The sequence below is a fragment of the Trachypithecus francoisi genome, unplaced genomic scaffold, assembly GCF_009764315.1.
Source record: "Trachypithecus francoisi isolate TF-2019V2 unplaced genomic scaffold, Tfra_2.0 Lachesis_group3, whole genome shotgun sequence".
NCBI classification, from domain to species: domain Eukaryota; kingdom Metazoa; phylum Chordata; class Mammalia; order Primates; family Cercopithecidae; genus Trachypithecus; species Trachypithecus francoisi.
The window spans coordinates 56,888,562-56,911,660 of NW_022681468.1; positions in this window are offsets into that span (position 1 = coordinate 56,888,562).

Below are 23,099 nucleotides of genomic sequence, written 5' to 3' on the forward strand. Positions count from 1 at the left end.
TGTATAAAGAAAATGTGGTGCACATAGACAATGGAATTTACTTAGAAATAAAGAAGAATGAAATCCTGTCATTTGCAACAACATAGATGGCACTGGAGGACATTATGTTAAGTGAAATAATCTAAGCACAGACCAACAAATATTGCATGTTCTCACTCATAGATAGGGGCTTAAAAATCAAACTCATAAAATATGTTTTCTAAAAGTGTTAAAAGTTGATATACTCTAAACTAATTCTATGAAGTATTAACTCATTTTGGTATTACTCTGATACCGAAACCAGACAAAGACACATCAAAAAAGAAAACTACAGGCCAATATCTCTGATAAATATTGATGCAAAAAATTTTCAACAAAATACTAGCAAACTAAATTCGACAATACAGTAGGAAGATCATTCATCATGACCAAGTGGAATTTGTCCCTGGAATGCAAGGTTGGTTCAAGATTTGCAAATCAAACAAGGTGATACATCATATCCACAGAATAAGGGATAAAAACCATATGATAATTTCAATTGATGCTGAAAAAGCAGCTGATAAAATTCAACATCACTTTATAATGAAAACCCTAAAAAACTGGGGATAGAAGAAGTATACCTAAATATAATTAAAGCCATAGATGACAGACTCACTGCTAGTATCATACTGAATGGGGAAAAACTGAAAACCTTTCCTTTAAGATCTGGAACACAACAAGGATGCCCACTATCACCACTGTTATTCAACATAGTACTGGAAGTCCTAGCTAGAGCAATTAGACAAAAGAAAGATATAAATGGCATCCAAATTGGAAAAAAAGACATCAAATTATCATTGTTTGCAGATAATATGATTTCATATTTGGAAAAACCTAATTCCACAGAAAAAGTATTTGATTGCACAAAGTAACTATTAGAACTGGGAAAACTGGATATACATATGAAGAAGAATGAAACTCAAACCTTATCTCCCACCATATACAAAAGTTAAATGAAAGTGAATTAACAACTGAAATCTAAGACTTCAAACTATTAAACAACTACAAGAAAACATTGAACAAAATCTCCAGGACACTGGTCTGGGCAAATATTTCTTGACTAATACCACATAATCACAGGAAACCAAGGCAAAAATGGACAAATGGGATTACAAGAAGCTAAAAAGCTTTGGTACAGTGAAGAAAACAATCAATAATGTAAAGAGACAACCCACAGAATGGGAGAAAACATTTGCAAACTATCCATCTGACAAGTGATTAATAACCAGAAAATATAAAGAGCTCAAACAACTCTATAAGGAAAAAATCAAATAATTCGATCAATAAATGGGTAAAATATTTAAATATACGTTTCTCAAAATAAGACATACACATGGCAAACAGGTATATGAAAAGGTGCTCAACATCATTGATGATCAGATATGTGCAACCAAAACTACAATGAAATATCATACCCCCTGCCCCAGTTAAAATGGCTTTTATCCAAAAGATAGGCAATAACAAACATTGGAGAGGATGTGGAGACAAGGGAACCCTTGTACACTACTGGTAGGAATGTAAGTTAGTACAACTGATATAGAGAACAGTGTGGAGGTTCCCCAGAAAATTAAAAATAGAGCTATCATATGATCCAGCAATCACTACTCTAGTTATATACCCAAAATAAAATAAATCAGTGTATCATATCTGCACTCCCATGTTTATTGCAGCACTATTTGAAATAGAGCCAAAATTTGAAATGAACCTATGTGTATGTACATCAATAGATGAATGAATAATGAAAATGTGGTACTCATACATAATGGAGTACTATTCAGCCATAAAAAAGAATGTGGTCCTGTCATTTGCAACAACATGGATGGAACTGGAGGTCATATGTTAAGTAAAATAAGCCAAGTAGAGAAAGACAAACATCACATGCTCTCAGTTACTTGTGGAATATAAAAATCAAAACAATTGAACATGGAGATAGAGAGTAGAGGATAGTTTATCAAAGGCTGGGAAGGGTAGTGGAGCGGGTGGAGCAGAGGTGGGGATTGCTAATGGGTACAAAAAAAAAACAGAAAAAAAATGAATAGCTAGTATTTCATAGCACAATATGGTGATTATAGTCAAAATAATTTAATTGTGCATTTTAAAATAATTAAAAGAGTATAATTGGATTACTTATAATACAAAGGATAAATACTTGAGGGGATGGATACCCCATTTTTATGGTGTGATTATTACACATTGCATGACTGTATTGAAACATCTCATGTAGCCCATAAATATATACCCCTACTATGTACCTGCAAAAAATAAAAATGAAATAAAAGTTGATCTACTTGCTTTGTTTGGTGTTTCTCTTTAAAATGCCATTTTTTTTTGTAATGACTTCAATTGAGAGTTTTAACAGTTAATGAAATAACATATCTTATTATTGCATTTACATATTAAACAAAAAAGCAAAAATTAATTTTGCACAATGCTTGTGACATGTTTAGACTATAAATAATTATATTCTGAAAGTTTGGTGAGTTACTTCGAGAGTGTTAAAGGACACTATTGTTACTTTCAAGTAACTGACGAATCATTTAAAACCTGGGATGCAATGTTGTACAATAACGTATATTGATGGCTTGGCTATTTTTAGCCCAGTTATAGAAATAAGCCTGAAAGATTTAGAAACAGTTGACTAGGAAACTCAGAATACTAGCTTAATGGTAAAAGGAAATGGTTTGAATGCCTTAAGGTGCATATACAATTACTAGTATACTTAATGTGGAGTGCAATAAATACTTTTCTGAGATGTTATTGAGGTCATTAACATGAAGAAATGAGCACTCAAAAATAATTTATGTAGCTAATTACTGACATGTGTGCTATTGCTGAACTTCTCTTATTGGTTTACTGAGTAAGAAGTTAGACAAAATAATTTGAACATAAAGATGCATGGCAGGAGTCTCTAGGATCAATAACAGATTGTCTGATACTAGATTTCTGAATATCCAAATTATAATGAAACTCACTTTATAAATTGGAAACTCAGAAAAGGATTTAGAAGACAGGTGACAAAAAAAAATTTACATTTTATCAGTCAGAAACTGATTCATGGAGAAGCCTGACAGAGCAGAGAGGGAAAGAATGCTATTACGAGTTCAATTGGTGTGACTTTCAAGAGAATACCTCTGCTAACCAGAATCTAGCTTTCTCCTGGAGGTAATAAACTCTTCTTCTGACCTATTTATGGTTCTGTGGTAGTGTGAATACTTAATTCAAGACAACCAACTTTAATCTATAAGTGGATATACATAAAAATGATATAACAAAAGAATGATATAAAAGCAGAGAAAATATGACCAAAAAGAAAAAGTAAGAAAATAACAGAAAATCAGAAATACAATTAGCATGCAAAATGTACCTTACCAATTTCTAGAGCCCAGAGTTGCTAGAAGCAAGTAACAGATTAGTACTGTACTTCTTAGTGGTAAAGACAAGGAAGGGAAACTAATTACTGTATCCAAGGAATAAAAGCCACATAATCCATGAGATTAGGAATAGCTACTGCTGGATTTGAAAACTGAGAGAAAGTAATCAATGAAGATGTCACCAATATCCCTATGATAAATATTTCAAGTTTCAATTGGGTAACTATTGTATTGATCCTAAATGCAAGCCAAATACAAAGCAAATCAATGAGTAAAATTCTACACATCGGAAAACAATGTTACCTATCTAAGCAGCTTTCTGATATCTGGTTTGATCTAAGGATAAAATCTAATAAAATTCCTATGCCTTAGCTCAGGTTTTCTATACTTCAGTCACATAAGGTGCTTGTTAACTTACAGATCTCAGGACTTTATTTAAAGGTGTTCTATGGTCCACAGATCACTTTAAACATGGCTTTAGGAAGTCTTTAATGCATATTGTATGAGATAGAAATATATTCAGCTGAAAAAAGTGGAAATTTAACGTCATAGACTTAAGTAAGAAATGTTACTCTAACAAAAAGTGTGAAGGAGAGAAAAAGGACAGTTCCTCGGTGTCATAGACATTCTGTCTTCTTGCTCTGTCATCTTTAGAATGTAGCTGTAATCTATTCGATCACAAAATTTTTCCTGTTCCTTCAGTGCACCACATACAAGCATGAGTAAAAGAGAAATGCGAAAAATGAAGCTGGATACAGCCTTACTCTGCTGTTTTAAAATGTGTTTTCCCAAGAAGTCCCACCTAGCTATATCTTCCTGCAATTATTATATTTCATTGAATTGAATTAAATCACATGACTACTGCTAGAAGCAAAAAGTCTGAGAATGTGGGTATTTTAAACAGATAGATAATCTCAAGTTTTAATTCTCTGCTATGACATTACAAAAATCCAAAGTGTTTTTAGACATTAAATACTAAAACTAAATATGAATATAATTTGATATGTAATAAATAAAATATTTAAGATTTAATTTTAGCAACGTTATATATTATTTTCTACTTTAAAAAAGTCAAACCACATGTCTGTGATTTTGTTCTACTACTCTCTATTTGGATAGTGTCTCATTTACTATATGTAATGTCATTTTTGAGTTTACTAAAGACTTTTTGTTTGTGTGAATGTTCCCTATCGTTACGTTTTGCTCTCCCCAGCAATTATGCTTTGTAAACCAAACCCCTATTTCCAATACCCAAGCCAATCTTGGAAGTAAAAGTAACAGGTCCAAAAATCTGAAAGATTAACATTTCTACTAAAGAAACCCTATTAAGATTCTTATTTTGGATTATAATGTTGTCCCTTCTGTCCTCAATCCCATCCTAAAAGTTGAGAACTCAGAAAGTAGTTCAGAAGCAATAGAGAATCAGAAAATTATATTTTTGTTTCCTATTTGAGTTGCATTTTTAGAAAATTTGCAACCTCTGTATAGCATTTGAAAAATACCCTATAAAAATAATTAAAAATGAATATAAGGTCATATATAAACATATATATTTCTATTATATGAATTTATATATTAGAGCTGTATTCATATTACATATATAGTATTATAAAATGTTGGTAAATACATGATCCAGAAAAGTAACATCAAACATTTTTAAATGTCTCAGATATCCATTTAGAGTTTAATTTACTTCATTGAATAAACTAAATAAAATTACTTTCTAAAAGGAACTTCAGGTGGATTTCACAATTCCTAATATTTCTCAGCTTTTGTACTAATTATAGTGCTTGAGAGTGGGGTGTTGGCAACCATTGTCTCTTTTTCTCTATATCAACAGTTGATCTTATATGAATGTGGCAAAATGACTCATGGAAGAAACTGTACTGATAATTATTAAACCCTAAAGGACTACTGCATACAGCTATAGGAATTCAAAAGGAACAAATGACTGAAAGTCATGGAGAAAGAAGTTGATAAAGTGTCTAATAACATCCCATTTGTATTCCAACACCAAAATAACTACCTCTATTTAATTAAAATTTTCGGCCAGGCACAGTGGCTCACACCTGTAATCCCAGAACTTTGGGAGGCTGAGGTGGACAGATCACAAGGTCAAGAGATCGAAACCATCCTACAAAAATTAGCCGGGTATGGTGGCACATGCCTGTAGTCCCAGCTACTTGGGAGGCTAAGGCAGGAGAATCCCTTGAACCTGGGAGGCTGAGGTTACAGTAAGCCAAGATTGTGCCACTGTACTCCAGCCTGGGCAGCAGAGTAAGACTCTGTCTATAAAAAAAAATAATAATAATCTAACTTTTCATCTGACTTATGACCTCCCACAGCAATTATTCACTAACAAAGCTGTAATAATATGAAAAATTGCCTGATAACTTTCCAGAATTAGGCTTATATAAAATAAATTGGTGGAAATTAAATATAAATATGCTACATTGTACTAAAAAGGTTATCAATAAATATTTGTTGATATTAAGCAAATACAAATTCAAAATTACTTGAGTCTCAGCTACATAAAATGTTGGTATTAAAAATTTGGAATTAGGTGACACAGAATTTCAAATAGAGAACATATTTGGAAATGAAGGGTTGCTACATTTTCTAACATTAACCTAGAATAACTTGCAAGGTTATTCTATTCTACATGAAGAGACTTAAAAACAATGACAATGAAAAGTTAAATTAAGTGCTTTAAAGTTGTGGCTTGTGGTGACCTACATGGGTGCAAAATCCACTATTAAATTATTATCTATTTAGTTGTATTCTGTAGAAATGAGATTGCATTTTTCATCTACCTGTCATGTTTCATGAGCAATTTGTATGTTTAAGGACAAAAAGACATTAGGGGATTTTTTGTGTGGGGAGACTCAAGGTGGGTATGCATACCTTATCTTAATGAAAGCATTTAGCAAGGACTGTAAGTTTATTCCACTCAAAATATTTTAAACACAGCCTTTTGCATTTTCATTCTTGAAACCAGCTTACATAGAGAGATGAGTCAGTGCAATGGATACTCCTAATGCCTCAAGGTTCTGAGACAACAGCTGCAAAGAAAAGAAAGATAGAAAGAAAAAGCATTCATTCATATTTTGTGACAGGCACATCTCTGTTAGCTTATAAAGCCTAAAATGAACAGCTACTGCAAAAGAGATTTGAAGTGATGAATCCAACATTTGAGAGCACTTGACATGCCTGGGAAGGCAGCCATGTGAAAGATTAAAATAGCCCACTCTGATTTTGGCTTCATTGAAGAGTAGCAGAATCAGTCATGGAGGATGATTCAGTGAGCATCTATTTCACTGTGATATTATCTTCACACAGGTACCATTTATTTGCTAATAAAATTATTCTTGAGGTTTATAATTTGACTGTTGTAATATTTGTAGTTTCTTTTTTAAATAATTTGTCCATAAATATGAAGCCTATTTCAGATGATGTATTTGATTATTATGACTGTAGCATGAACAGAAGAAACAAGGTCCATGCATTGGGTTTCACCCAGTGCTATGTGGAAAAGCACTGTTGGAATTCTTTTGAGACTTTCTTGTTTGGTTTTTATTCCTATAAATCTGGTTCACTTCCATCATTCGCACAACAAGACTGACGCTCACTGCCTTTTCATCCCTGAATAACTTATTGTAAGTGGCAATGTGATTTTTAAGTACCAGCTAACTTGGTACTATCTGCTGTTTTCCCTTAAACATGTTACCTATTCTGAGTAAACAACTGTGAGTTTATAAGACTACTCAATGGTATGGTCACTGGTTAAGAAATGTTACTCCCAGTTACAGTTCTGCTTCAAAGCCCAGTTCTAATGACTGTGAGATTCTAGATGTGAATTTTAACTTTTCCGATCATCAGAAAATAAACACACTCCTTTTATAGGATTATGAAGATTAAAATGAAATAATCAACATAGAGTTTATCAAAATACATAATAAGGATGTACCAAAGGTCAGCTATTATTAAGTGTGTGTGTGTGTGTGTGTGTGTGTGTGTGTATTTTAATCTGGACAAAAGTATAGGTGGCAAAATGGAAAAAGTGCTGGCACGAGAACATAATCTCAGCAAATGCATTTGGGAACTGAGTGTGGAACTTTGATATGTTGGAACCAGTGTTGCAGTTTGAAAGCAAAACTGGACCTTGGAAATGACCTATAGGCTAACTCAATCAAGACCCTGGACACAAATGATAGTCTTTGCATATCATTTTAGCCTTCAGCAGAAACTGTTACCCTGGAACCTGAAATCTACAGATATACCTGTACTTGGCTCAACTCTCTGATCTGTAAAAGAGCTAGGATAATTTGATATTTAAAATTTAAACAACACATCAAAAACATAAGTGGTGGCCTTCCTTAAGGTACTTTTAACAATCTTTTATGGAACTAACAATGGATTTCCATGCAAAATTTAAATATAGAGAACAAACAGTCACACACATGAAAAGTCATTAGTAAACTCAAAAAAGACATCAGATACAGGAAACAAGACACTATCCAAGTCGAGAGAAGTAGAACAAAACTATAGGCGTGTGGTTTGACTTTTTAAAATCAGAAAACAATACATAATCTTGCCAAAATTGATCTGAAATATTTCATTCATTACCTACCAAACTATATTCATATGGTCAGGCACAGTGGCTCTCGCCTGTAATCCCAGCACTTTGGGAGGCTGAGGTGAGCAGATCACAAGGTCAAGAGATCGAGACCATCCTGGCCAACATGACGAAACCCCATCTCTACTAAAAATACAAAAATTAGCTGGATATGGTGGTGCATGCCTGTAGTCCCAGCTACTGAGGAGGTTGAGCCAGGAGAATTGCTTGAACACGGGAGGGAGGCGGAGGTTGAGGTGAGCCAAGATCATGCAACTGCACTTCAGCCTGGAGATAGAGTGAGACTCCATCTCAAAAAAAAAAAAAATACATTTATATTTAGTTTTAGTCATTTAATGTCTAAAAATACTTTTAATTTTGTAATTTCATTCTACAGAAGTAAAACTTCAGATTATTTTCCAACAAAAGTTTCTCCTATATTTTTATGTAAATTTTTATTCTGTTTAGTTGGAAAACATTTATTGTATTTCTGCAATTTTCCACAATACAATTCAGTATAAAAAGATATAAATTAAATGTAAATTTGACTACATGAAAATGTATTTAAAACTCTTATAATGCAAAAAAAATAAGTAGAGTCTAAAGGCAACTGAAAAGTAGAGATAAAAATATTTGTGGCCGGGCAAGGTGGCTCAAGCCTGTAACCCCAGCACTTTGGGAGGCTGAGACGGGTGGATCACGAGGTCAGGAGATCAAGACCATCCTGGTCTACACGGTGAAACCCCGTTTCTACTAAAAAATACAAAAAACTAGCCAGGCGAGATGGCGGGCGCCTGTAGTCCCAGCTACTCGGGAGGCTGAGGCAGGAGAATGGTGTAAACCCGGGAGGCGGAGCTTGCAGTGAGCCGAGATCGCACCACTGCACTCCAGCCTGGGCGACAGAGCTAGACTCTGTCTCAAAAAAAAAAAAAAAAAAAAAAAAAAAAAAAAAAAATTTGCAAGATATATTTTAGATAAAGGGTTAATATCCCTAACATATTTTAAATACCTAAACATAAAGAGAGGAGGAAAAGCAAAATCACAATAGAAAATGGGCAAAAGACAAGAACAATTTTTATAAAAATATAGAAACATGGCTCATAAATATATAAAATTATGTATTCTCTTCAAAATAAGATAATTACACATTAAACCACACTGCTATATCATCTCTCACTAACCAGTTTGTGCATATCTTAAAAGTGTAAATGTTGGTAAGGCTGTAGAAAATGAGCACTAGTGAGAATTCAAACTGGTATAGGCGACAGAGCGAGTCTCTGTCTCAGAAAGAAACAAAACAAAAACCAAAAACAAAAACAAAACAAACTGATATAGTATCTATGGAGGGGAATTTTGCAATATCTAATTTAACAACATATGTGTTCAGCTTTCTACTCAGCAATCTCATTTCTAGGAACTTGCCCCAAAGATACACCCTACAATACAAAAATATATATTCATAGTTATTCACTACAGCATTGTCTGCAATTGTTTGTAATCTCCTATATGACCTTACATTGGTGAGTGGTTGAAAAAATAACTGTAGTAAAGCCACACAAAGGAGTAGTATGTATCCCTGAAAAAGAGAGAGAGAGAGAGCAAGGAATGAGAAAGGCTCCATGAACTCATACATAGAGATGTCAAGGACACACTAAGCATTAAGTGAAAAAGCAAAGTCAAAAACCAAATATTGCATGTCTTCTCACTTATAAGTGAGAACTAAATGATGAGGACACATGGACACATAGAGGGGAACAACAGACACTGAGGTCTAGCAGAGGGTAGAGGATGGGAGGGGAGAGGGATCAGGAAAAATTACTAATGGATACTGGCTTACCACCTGGGTGATGAAATAATCTGTACAACAAATACAACAAATCCCCATGACACAATTACCTATGTAACAAACCAGCACATGTACCCCTGAAATTAAAAGTTAAAATAAATATTTTTTAAAGAGTAACTTTATAATGCTTTTTTTGTAAGACAAAAGGAAATAGGAAAATATGCAGATATCTGCTCATTATAAAAGAAACACAAGTAAAAACTAGAGACTAGTGAGGCTGGTTATCTGTAGGGGATGGGTGAGAACAAGGGAAAAACAAAGAAGAAATGTGGGGAGGGAGTGAATGACACTTCTCTAAAAGAATTTTTCACACAATTCTGGCCTTCAAAACCATGTTGATATGATTTGACTTTGTGTTCCCACCCAAATCTCATGTTGAATTATAATCTCTAACATTGGGGGAGAGACCTCATGAGATATGATTGGATCATGGGACGTATTTCCTCCTTGCAATTCTTATGATAGTGAGTAAGTTCTCAAAAGATCTGATGGCTTAAGAGTGTGTTGCACTTCCCCCTTTACTCTCTCTCTCTCTCTTCTGCCACCAGGTGAAGATGTGCTTGCTTCCCCTTTGTCTTCTGTCATGACTAAGTTTCCTGAGCCTTCCCAGCCATGCTTTCTGTACAGCCTGTTGAACTGTGACCCAATTAAACCTTTTTTCTTTATAAATTACCCAGTCTCAGGTATTTCTTTATAGCAATGTGAGAATGGACTAATACAGAAAATTGGTACTGGAGAAGTGGAGTACTGCTACAAAGATACCAGAAAATATGGAAGAAGCTTAGGAACTGGGTAAAGGGGAGAGGTTGGAACAGTTTCTAGGGCCCAGAAGAAGATAGGAAGATGAGGGAAAGTTTTGAACTTCCTGGAAACTTGTTGAATGGTTGTGACCAAAATGCTAATAGTGATATGGACAATGAAGTCAAGACTGAGGAGGTCTCAGATGAAGATGAGGAACTTACTGGGAACTAGAGTAACTCTTGCTATGCTTTAGCAAAGATACTGGCAGTATTGTGCCCATTCTCTAGGGAGCTATGGAACTTTGAACTCAAGAGAGTTGATTTAGGGTGTCTTGAGGAAGAAATTCCTAAGCAGCAAAGCATTAAAGATGTGGCCTGGCTGCTTCTAAAAGCCTATACTTACTTGCATAAACAAAGAAATAATCTGACACTACTTATATTTAAAAGAGGAGCAGAGTATAAAAGTTTGAAAAATTTGTAGCCTGACCACATGGTAAAAAAGAAAATATCATTTTCTGGGGAGAAATTCAAGCTGCAAAATTTGCATAAGTAAAGAGGAGCTGAATTTTAATAGCCAAAACAATGGAGAAAGTGCCTCCAGGATATTTCAGAGACTTTCACAGCAGCCCCTCCCATCACAAACCTGGAGGTCTAGGAGGAAAGAATGGTTTCACAGGCCAGGGCCAGGGCACCCCTGCTCTGTGCAGATTCAGGAGGACATGGCACCTTGCATAGTGGCCATGCCAGCTATAGCCATTGCTAAAAGGGGCCAAGATACAGCTCAGGCCATTGCTTTAGAGGGTGCAAGCCCCAGCTTTAGCAGCTTCCACATGAGGTAGGGCCTGCAGGTGCAAAGACAAGAATTGAGCTTTGGGAGCTTCCACTTAGATTTCAGAGGATGTTTGGAAACACCTAGATAATGAGGCAGAAGTCTGCTGCAGAGGTGGAGCCCCGATGGAGGACCGCTACCAGGGCAGTGCAGAGGGGAAAGGTGAGGTTGGATCCCACACACAGAGTCCCTACTTTGATATTGCCTAGTGGAGCTGTGAGAAGAGGACCACCATCCTCCAGACCCCAGAATGGTAGATCCACTAACAGCTTTCACCATGTGCTGGGAAAAGCCACAGGCAGTCAACATCAGCCCATGAAAGCAGCTATGGTGGATATATCCAGCAGGGGCAGAGCTGACCAAGTTCTTGGGAGCCCACCCCTTGCATCTGCATGCCCTGGATGGAAGACATGGAGTCAAAGGAGATCATTTGGGAGCTTTAAGATTTAATGACTGCCCTTCTGCACTTTGGACTTGTGTGGGTCCCATAGCTCCTTTGTTTTGGCCAATATCTCCCATTTGAAATAGGATGATTTACCTAATGTCTGTACCCGCATTGTATTGTGTAAGTAACTAACTTGCTTTTGATTTTACAGGCTCATAGTTGGAAGAGAATTGCCTTGTCTCAGATGAGACTTTTGACATGGACTTTTGAGTTTATGCTGGAATAAGTTAAGATTTTGGGGGAGTGTTGGGAAGGCATGATTGTATTTTGAAATGTGAGAAGGACATGAAATTTCAGAGTGGTCACGGGTGGAATGACATGGTTTGGCTCCATGTCTCCAGCCAAATCTCAGGTTGAATTATAATCCTTAATGTTGGGGGAAGGACCTTGTGGGAGGAGGTTGAATCCTGGGGGCGATTTTCCTCCTTGCTGATTTCATGATAGTGAGAGAGTTCTCATGAGATCTGATGGTTTGAAAGCATGTGTCACTTCCTACTTCTGTTTCTCTCCTGCTGCCATGTGAAGATGTGCTTGTTTCCCCTTCACCTTCTGCCGTAATTGTAAGTTTCCTGAGGCCTCTCAGTCATGCTTTCTATACAGCCTATGGAACTGTGGGTCAACAAAACCTCTTTTCTTTGTAAATTATGCAGTCTCAGGTAGTTCTTTATAGCAGTGTGAGAACATAGTAATGCACATGTTAATGTTTGATACACTCAAGAAACTTTTAAAAAATTAATTGGGCTAGGGAAAACTCTACAAACACAAAAACAAATTAAACCATATTTCACATGAATAATACAACCTCACTAAAGGGGAAAGAGAAATAAACTAACTTTTAAAGATAATATTTATAAAACCAGAAACAAATATTGAACTGTAATTTTTTTATGGTGACATAGGTTAATAATTCTCACACACATTTCTGTATATTCTAGGATTAAGTAAAGTAGCAAATACATCACAGATGCCTGAACTTTCAAATGACTCAGAATAAAAGTTATAACAATATGTGTGTGTGTATGCACACCCATGGGAAGGGCAAATATGAATTAAAAATAAGAGGCTTAATTCTCCCTCTTAAAAATAAGAGTAGAGAACACTCCTCTATTTTCTTATAGCATGTGCTTTAGAACACTTGTTATTATAAACTTTCTCTGACTCTGAAATGTACATAAAACTTTTTAAAGGAAAATAAAGCTCCTACCAGCTTGAAGACCCAGGAATGTTTTTCTGAAATAACTGGGAAATAACTCTTTGAAATATAGTCATCTAGGAAGATAACTCCCCCATCTCCTGGTATCTGTGAGAGAGTAAGAAGGTAACTTGGACAGACCTCAGCTCCAGGTTACAAATAGATTGTATCTGCTGGGCTATAATAAATGAGAGAGATTTCTTTCCATCTAGGCACTGTCTTAGCAGATTGCCTGTAATATGCATCACATTCCACATTAATGCTTATTCAATAATTAAATTTTATTTCTCTTCTAACTATGTGGGGAGATTTTTCTGGATTGGAAAGAGATTTTGTTGTAATTATATTTCCTCAATAGTGTGTGCGTGTGAGTGTGTGTGTGTGTGTGTGTGGAGAGAGAAAGAGAGAAAGAGAGACAGAGAAGAGGAAGAAAGAGGAAGCAACAAGGAAAAGTAAACATAGTGTTAACATTTGGGGAATCCGGATAAAGGTTTTAAAGGAATACTTTATATTATTATTTAACCTCTTGAATAAGTCTGAAATATTTTTTAAAAACCATAAAATAAAAAATAGAATAAAATGAATTAAAAAGCACAGGACACAGGAAAATTCTGAGCATGAAACTCAACATTCTTGGATTAGTTTTATTTGAGAAATCCAAGACCTTTACACTATTTTCAGAGTTTTTTCTACTGTTCACCACTAATGAGATATCAAGCCTGGTCTGTAAAAAATTTACCTATCTCATCACTTAAGGACAATTAATCAGACTTTTTAGAATTATATAACTCTTAGCTTTCAACACTCTAACAGGGATCATTTTCTTCAATCCTTTGACAAATCAAGATGAAATTAAATTTTCAAAAATGACTAAAAAGTTATTATCATCTTTGATTTGCAGATTCTGAAATAATGCATTATGCAATGAATATCAAATTCAGAAAATCTTCCATTTACAAAGGTAAAAATACTTGTAAGTCACTCAATATAATAAACAATAAAAACTATAATATAAGCTGGATGTGGTGGCTCATGCCAGCACTTTGAAAGGCCTAGGCAGGCAGATCACGAGGTCAGGAGATCGAGACCACCCTATTCAACATGGTGAAAGTCCGCCTCTACTAAAATACAAAAAATTAGCTGGGAATGGTGGCACACGCCTGTAGTCCCAGCTACTCGGGAGGCTGGGGCAGGGGAATCACTTGAACCCAGGAGGCAGAGGTAGCAGTGAGTCAAGCTCTCACCACTGCACTCCAGCCTGGTGACAGAGCAAGACTCCATCCCCAAAAAAAAGCTATAATATGTACAAAAATTCAACTGTGACTTGAAATTAGAAAAGGTTTTAGTAATTTGTAATCAACCTTTTGAGGTTGGAAACAACTACACTGGGCCGGGTGTGGTGGCTCACACCTGTAATCCCAGTACTTTGGGAGGCAGAGGCGAGCGGATCATGAGGTCAAGAGAACAAGATCATCCTGGCCAACATGGTGAAACCCTGTCTCTACTAAAAATACAAAAATTAGCTGGGCGTGGTGGCACATGCCTGTAGTCCCAGCTACTCAGGAGGCTGAGGCAGGAGGATCACTTGAACCCGGGAGGAGGAGGGGGTTGCAGTGAGTTGAGATCGTGCCACTGCACTCCAGTCTGGTGACAGAGCAAGACTCTGTCTCTCAAAAAACAATAAACAAATAAAAACAAAACAAACAAACAAAAAAAAACAACTACAGGGAGCTTCAATTGAAGTGAAAAAACTTTAGTCTTATGAACTATTTGCATTAGTCTGTTTTCACAGTTCTATAATGAACTACCTGAGACCTGGTCATTTATGAGGAAAAGATATTTAATTGACTCACAGTTCCACAGGCTTAATAGGAGGCAAGACTGGGAGGCCTCAGGAGACTTACAATCATGGTGGAAGGGGAAGGGAAGCAAGGACCTTCTTCACATGGTGGCAGGAAAGAGATAGAGTCGGGGGGAAGTGCCACACACTTTCAAGCAAACAGATCTCATGAGAACTCCCTCACTATCACAAGAGCAGCAAGGGGGAAATCCCGCCCTCATGATCTAATAATCTTCCTTCAGGCCCCTCCACCGACACATAGGGATTAAAATGTGAGATCAGACTTGGGTGGGGATACAGAGCCAAACCATATCACTATTTGAAAAGAGAGTGTCTCAATAAACTAAAAAATAACTTCATATCTCTATGTACTAAAAACACTTATTTTGATATACATGTCAGTTGTACAATTCAGTTTTCTAAGGTTATACACTTACTTTTGGGGTGGACAGTCTTTTAAATGTATATTAGTCACCAGACATATATAATAGCATTACATATTTCTTTTTGTCTAACCAGTTAATCTCATAATTCAAACCATCTTTACTCATCAAAATTATATAAAATGCAATAGGCTGAGTGTCAAAAAATAAAACCAAAAGGCACATCTTGTAATTTTTTCATACTTCTATTTCGGCCAATCTTCTTTTAGTACTTAACACCAGCTTTATTAGTTGCATTTGCAAAATATTCTAAAATTATACAAATAATCATTATAAAAATCATTATAAAATTATTTTGCATTTGCAAAATATTCTGAAAGTATAAAAATAATCATTATAAAATAGTTAACATGTCATGAGAACTTACTATATGTCATGTACTATGTTAACCATGTGTACATTTATGTTATTCATTACAGCAATCCTGAGAATATTATCTCCAGTTTATAGATGAACTAACTGAGGCTCAGAAAGATTAAGTAAGTTTCTCTCTGTCACACAGCTAGTACATAGGTGGCTGAAGTATAAATCTAGTGTGTCTGGTTTTGAAACCTATAAAAATTACCCTCAATAGGATTTCTCTACCTGTATTCATCATGTGAAAACAGAACACAGAAAATGACATGATGAACCATTTTCTCAAATTTTCGAAGAATGATATATAATTAGAACTAGTCTAGGTGAGCAGAAGTTAATTTCATTAGCTTCTATTTAGTAGTGATTAGTTTGTGCCAGACACTGGGAAAAGTGCTACGTGTACATTAACTTATTTAATTACCAAAGCCATCCTGAGGGAAACATGGTATCAGCTCAAGCTTCTAGGCTGGGAAACTGTTGCTCTGAATGAAAAGATGAATTGACCAAGTTCATACAGAATTTATCCCTCCTCACCACCAGAATTCCTAGCCTAATCTCATTTATAATCACCACTGTCTTGACAACTGTTTACATAGAACTTTAAAAATGGAAAGCCAAAATTGGAAAATGCTTAAAATGGACATAAAATGGCTGGGTACATTTTCAGCCTAAAAAGTAGAAAGTCAACCTAAAATTTGCAGACGGTATTTCTATCTCTAAATCTTACAGGATTATCAGAGCTCTATAATAATAATGTAGTCAGCATTTCTTCTCACTCAAAAGTCATCATGAAAGGATGTTTTGTGCGCATGTTTCTCATTTATGTATTTAAATTTCCATACCAGTAAAAAGCCTACTCTTAGAGATGGAATTTTCACCTTTAACTGGATCATATCATGTTATTATAAAATCCTCAAACTCGGTCCTGCAGCCAGTTTCAGGCAAAATGTCTTGTCTGTGTAAAAATTTTAAGTGCTTACAACTCCAGGTTTACACGTGCAGACCTCTAATGTTATAATGTCTATAATTCATGTCAAATGTCAGAATCATTATAATGAGAAACAGTGAGACAGAGTGGCATCATTACATGTCATCTGCAGAGTATCAAAAATATCTTCAATGCCAATGTGAAGGCTACATTTAAAGGGGCAATTCGTGGCAGGTTAGAGTCAATACTTTAAACTGAAGAGGACGCTACCATTTGTCTGCTGCAATCACCGACTAACAAAATGGTTCCATCGCACAGCTAAAACCAAATGGGTTCACAGTCTTTGTGCAAGTTCTAAGCCTTTCTTTTCAAAATTACTGAATAAGTCTGATTTTCATGAGATCAGCATGAAAGCTGAAGCAAGAGACGTTTCATCCACTTGGTGATATTTTCTTTACACTTAAATTGAAATTATTGCTCTTCTTTTCTCCTTATTTTTTCTCCTTACTTTTATATTAAAATTTGTTAAGTTCAAATATTAGTATTTACTTAAACTCTCTTTGAATTTTCTAATATAATAAAGTCTAATGGCTTAATGTAATTAAGCAAACAACATTGAGTATATATTCTGTGTTTTCTCCAGAGAAACTACTTGTTTTTTTTTTTTTAAACTATTGAAGGGAAAGATAGTTTTACATTCAGATCTTTTACCACGTAACATCTTTCACCATACAATTAAACATAGGCATTTGTTAATAGGCAAACTATGTGATTGAGGCCAATCTTCTTGACTGTAGTAGTAAAACTGTAAATAAATAAATCATTAAAAAACTAGTGAAGATTTGAAATAGTTCTCCCAATGGAGAACTGAAAAGGGGTGAACTAGGAATGAATAAAAGAATTTCCAATTAGAAACAAGGTTGCAAAGGTTACAACTCCTTTATTTGTAGCAAAGGCAATAAGTATGAGTACAGAAATTTTCCCCAAAGCAATTTTAATGATACAATAACATAATAAAAACAAGAGGGTAGATACTAGGGATATTGATGAAGATGAATGAAAGGTACCTGGTGATTCTTAGAGTGAGACTCAGGGCAGACTAGGATAACTCCCAGGTTTCTGGCTTAGTGGCTTGGGATATTAGGTGGATAGTAATGCTCTGTCATAAGAGAAAACTCAGATTAAGATAAAAATGTGGTAAGATGGAGAAAATAATTACTTCAATTCAGTCTAGAAGTCAAGGTAACAGAGAAACCCCCAAGTAGGAAATTTATATATATGTGAACATATGAGTCCAGAGTTCAGGAAAGCAATCTCCGTTACATCCTGAAGTTATTAGTGCCTCAATATTTGGAGTTATGTCGTGTCCTTACTTTGGAAGTAAATAGCAAGAAAAGAATATGGCCAATTAAGGACCTGAGTAACACCAACTTTTCAGGCTACATTATGAAATCAGGTGAAGAAAATTCCATGAAGGAGACTGAGAAGGATTTCTATGAAAAGCAGAGGGGGGATTGGGAGTGACAGTGACTTGGTGTATCAAGATCAAAAAAGAGTAAGCTCTAATACAGAAGAAATTGTCAAGTGTCAAGATCAATCTTGTCTTTTTCAGGCAGGCATGAAAACATATTCAGGAGAATGAACACAATGGATTTAGAAACTGGGATGTCATTGGTGACCTTGGAAGATCAGGTTCCTTAGTTACTGTAGGAAGTAGCCAGATTCTAGAGAACCTAAATGTGAGATGTAAGATAATAGACAATTTTTTTAAAAAAGCTTAGCCATGAATTGGTGGAGACAAGTAGTAACTAGAAAGTGTAAAAGAATTGAAGGAATATTATTTTGTATTGTAAGAGAATGAGAATTATTTTATATTCAAAAAAAATAAAGCCCATTGGAAAAGTACAAAGAATGTATGGAAGAATTGATGTAGCAAGATCTTTAGGGAGTTGAGAGAGACGGAGATCCAGAGGAGATCTAGAACTTAGTCTCAGGGAGCAGAAGAAACTCCCTTTCAGTGGAGATATATTTATTATGAGAGGGCACAAAATCAGGAAAGTTTTCTTGCATCTAAGATTGATCTCTGGTGTCCTCATTCCCCATGGCTATTTCAAGGCCATGTTATCTCCTTTCTGTTTTGTTAGCATGGGCTTACATCTTCCGACTGTTCCCTGTCATTCACTGATAACTTAGGCGCTTGGATAACAGTTTTCCTTTACTCTTGAAATTCGGAAAGCATTTCAGTCTGTACTTCTGATTCTCTAACAATGTGTACAGTGATCTTTTAACCTCAAACAATTGTTATCCCCATGTCATGACCCTGGTCTGAATGTCACCTGGAAAATCTGAAACTCTAAAATGTAATTAATGACTCATTAATTTAATTAATATGTTATTGGATCTATTATTAATTACGATTAAAATCTTCTGCAAGTGTGACTCTCACTTCATCCAGTCATCCTATCCTCTCACTTGTGTTAATTTCCATTTTTATTTAGCCATAAATTCATGACAAAACACTTCAACACATATCAGTTATTTATCTATCATATTTTTCTCTGTAGTTGTTCCACCTATCCTTGGACCAAGAAAAATTCAAACATCTCCTTTCTGTTTTATTGCTCTCACGCTGATGAGCACAGTCAAACAGGAGTAAAAGGAGCATGACAATTGGATCCACTACAAATGTATTTATTCTAGCTCAACTGGATCCTTAGTGCTGATAAGGAACTATTTTATACTGCTTAATGGACGCCCATTTTAATCCTCACAATAATCCTCCCAAATCCTTACCAACCTATTTATCATTTCTTAAGTATTGTCCTCATTGTAACTCCAATGCCATATTCACTTCAGGCCTTTATACTTTTCCTGGACTATTGCAATTGTATCCTAACTAGGCTGTTGCCAAATAGTCCATTCTTGTGCCAATTCTTCATCTAACTGCTACCAAAATAATATTTAATACAGATACCTAATTATGACAGTTTCCCATATTTAAAATTCTAACCAGACTATATGCTTTCAGGACAAAGTTCAAAAACTTCAGAGGTAAAAATGAATATTTTAAAGTCTTTAACGAGCTGGTTTCAAACTAGATTTTTTGAATCCATCATGAATCTGCCAATCTTTCCTCTTTTTCTAAATTTTCAAAACTTTGATATACAATATAATATATTCTATCCTCCATTTAAAATAACTTTATTTTTTGTGAGGTAAAATACCATACATTCTTTTCAACGATAAAAATATCACAACCTCTGTAAATTCTTCTCACTTTAGAACCCCTATGGCTCTATTTACATAACCCTCTTTTGGAACATATCAGGTTATATTTTTATGTTTTCTGAGGGAAGATGTTCTGTCTTATTCATCTTCCATATTGGGAGGCTTATAAAATAAATAAGTTTACAACTAGAACTGCACTGGCTTCAGAACACCCATTCTTCTAAGAATGACTGTGATTTTCATGACTTGCCAAGGACTCTATCGAACCAGAAGGAATGCTTAATCAACCCTGTTCTATCCCATGCCCAAAGTTCTAAAAGTTTGCTGGTCTCTAAGGACTCTCCAAGAAGTGAGGAAGCAGAAGAAGGAAACTTTCTCTGTATAATCATATAGATAGATCTTAAGATCAAAACTGTAAAAAGGAAAGTTGCAGGCAATAAACACAAACTGATAAAATCTACAAATTAAAAAGACTAAATAATATTAGGTACCAGTCACCTCTGTGTCTGTATTTGTGTGTGTGGGAGGGTGTGTGTGTGTGTGTGTGTGTGTGTGGTGGGTGGGTGTATAATTCAAACAAGTTAACGATATATTCATCTTTGGAAAATATGTATAATACAGGTTTTATGCACTATCTCACATGATTTCTCCTTGGAAAATGTGTAGAATACATTTTAGGTGTTCTGTGGAAAGGACACATCAGGTATCTCAATAGGAGAAACTATGTAAAGAGAGAGAATAGGATTAGGTGGGAAGATCTAGGAAGTCAAAAAGGATTCAATTTTATATTTAACATTTTATCAGAAAAAAATAGAATAAATTAAATATAGTATTGTCTTACTATTTTAAGTTGTACATAATATGCATTTCTGTATTTGAGTTTTCCATTTTGTTCCAAAACTATTGTGTTTAAATGATAAAATACGTAGTAAACCTATTGCTTTTCTCGATTTTTGGTGAGTGAAAATGCCTACATTCTGGATATGAAGAGGAAACATAAACATTTAAAATAAAAATAAAATAAACTTTATTCAGTTTTAGCTTTGAGTTGTTGAGTAAACTGGGCCTTGAGAGAAGCCCATAGTTTCCTTAGAAATCAAGTACTTCATTCTAGATACAGAGGAATAAAAGGAAATTGTTCTATAGAATAGTTATGGCACATTCTCAAGAGAATGGTGTTGACAGTTCTATAATCACACAGTCTGAAGTAGTTCCCAAAAGACTATTAAGTATACAGAGTCTGACAGAGAATCCGTAATACTATGTTTCCTGTCTACTCCCAAAAATGTGTGATCTGAAGAGCTATCTCATTGAAATGTGTTCAACTATGGAGATTGTTAGCTCTTACTTTACGTATTTTTATTTTTCTAACAGGAATGACAAACACACAATAAAGAAGTATGTTGTCTTTCTATTGCCCATCTCAAATATCTCATTGGTTTTTAACATTTGACATCTGTATGCATAGGTTGCCATCTATGTAATCAGGCAGAGAAAAGGTTTATAACATTAACAAAGCTTACAATAATAGTTTTTATAATTTTAATATATGAAATATATTTAAATGTTATATATTTTAGGCTTTATGGTCCACGATATACTCGTATTTTACTTGAATATTTCAGAAAATAGCAAAAAGTCATTTAGAAAGCCACTCTTTTTTGGAAAAGTATAAAGTAAAACATTAATACCTAGCTCTCCAATTCTTTTGAAGTGATGATAACTAACGGTTCTTGTAAACAAATGCACAATAGTGTGAAAAATCTATCTCAGGTAGAAGAATGGAAGCACAGGACATAAAAAGCAAGTGCACAAAGGATAAATACGAAGGACTGCTAACTGCTTAAAGCGACAGTGTGAACAAATCACTCTGGTGTTTACAACATATCTGAAAGTAAAATGTATAACAATAGTGAATAAAAGAGCAATACGAATTAAGTAAATTTAAAAACTGTTTTGAAATTTTCACACTGTCCTGGACTTGGGAAGAGGCCTAATTTAAGGTATATGGTAATAAGTTACAGATGTCTTTTGTAATACCTGAAGTACCTAGTAAAGGAATGATAGTCAAAGTCATAGCAAGTCAGATAATAGAAGAAGGACATTGAAACGACTTTTAAAAGTATGTAATTAATACAAATTAAAAAAAGAAACAAAAAAGTGAGTAAATGAAAGATGTCACAAATAAAACAGAGAGCAAGATCATACATGCCAACACTGTGTATATATGTGTATGTGCTTATATATAGGTAATCAAGAATAAAGCTGGTTTGGCTATATTTATATCTCATATTTTATTATATTTTAAATTATTGTTAACATGTAATATTAACATAGCACAAAATAGACCTTAAGGTAAGAGTGATAGGGATAAAGAAGGACATTTCATAACGATAGTTAATATAACAGAAATATATAACATTAATGATATACCATTAAATATATATGAATAATTGATAATATAACATTAAAATATATAAATCAAAAAGTGAGGAACTAAAATGAGATAACAAATCTACACTAAATAGAAGACTTTAAAGTACTTATTTCAGTAACTTATAGAAAAAGAAGACAGTTATAGAACACTTAAGCAAAATATTTAACCAAGTTAACCTAATCAACATTTACAGAACACTGCTCCCACAAATACAGAATATGTATATTTTTCAAGTGCACATGGAACATTTACCAAAATATTATGAACTATGAATTGTGTTTCAACACATTTCAAAGGCTGAAAACAAGACAGAATAGGTTATGTGATACAGTAGAATTAAATTAGAAGTCAGTAAGGAAAAAATAACTAGAACATCTCCACATTTGTGAAAATAAGTGAAAACACTTTAATCTTTGGGTAAAATTTTAATATTTAATCACATGGGAAAAATTTTGAACTCAATAATAATGAAAACATAGCAGATCTAAATTTTAAGGATGAAGCCAAAGCAATCAGAACAGTTAAGTCCTTACTTAACATCATTAATCTGTTCTTGGAAACCGCAACTTTAAGTAAAATGACATAAAACAAAACCACTTTTACCATGGGCTAACTGATATAAACAAAAGTTAAGCTCCTGTGGCATATTTCCAGTCACAAAAGCATCACCGAACTTCTAAATAAAGACCAAAAACCTATAACATTAAATGCTGAAATAAATGAGCTACACATACACTTAAGAAACATTAATAAATACAAGTACAATGATTATTTACCAACTTATTCCAGTTCAGAGGTGCAGGAAGCTGG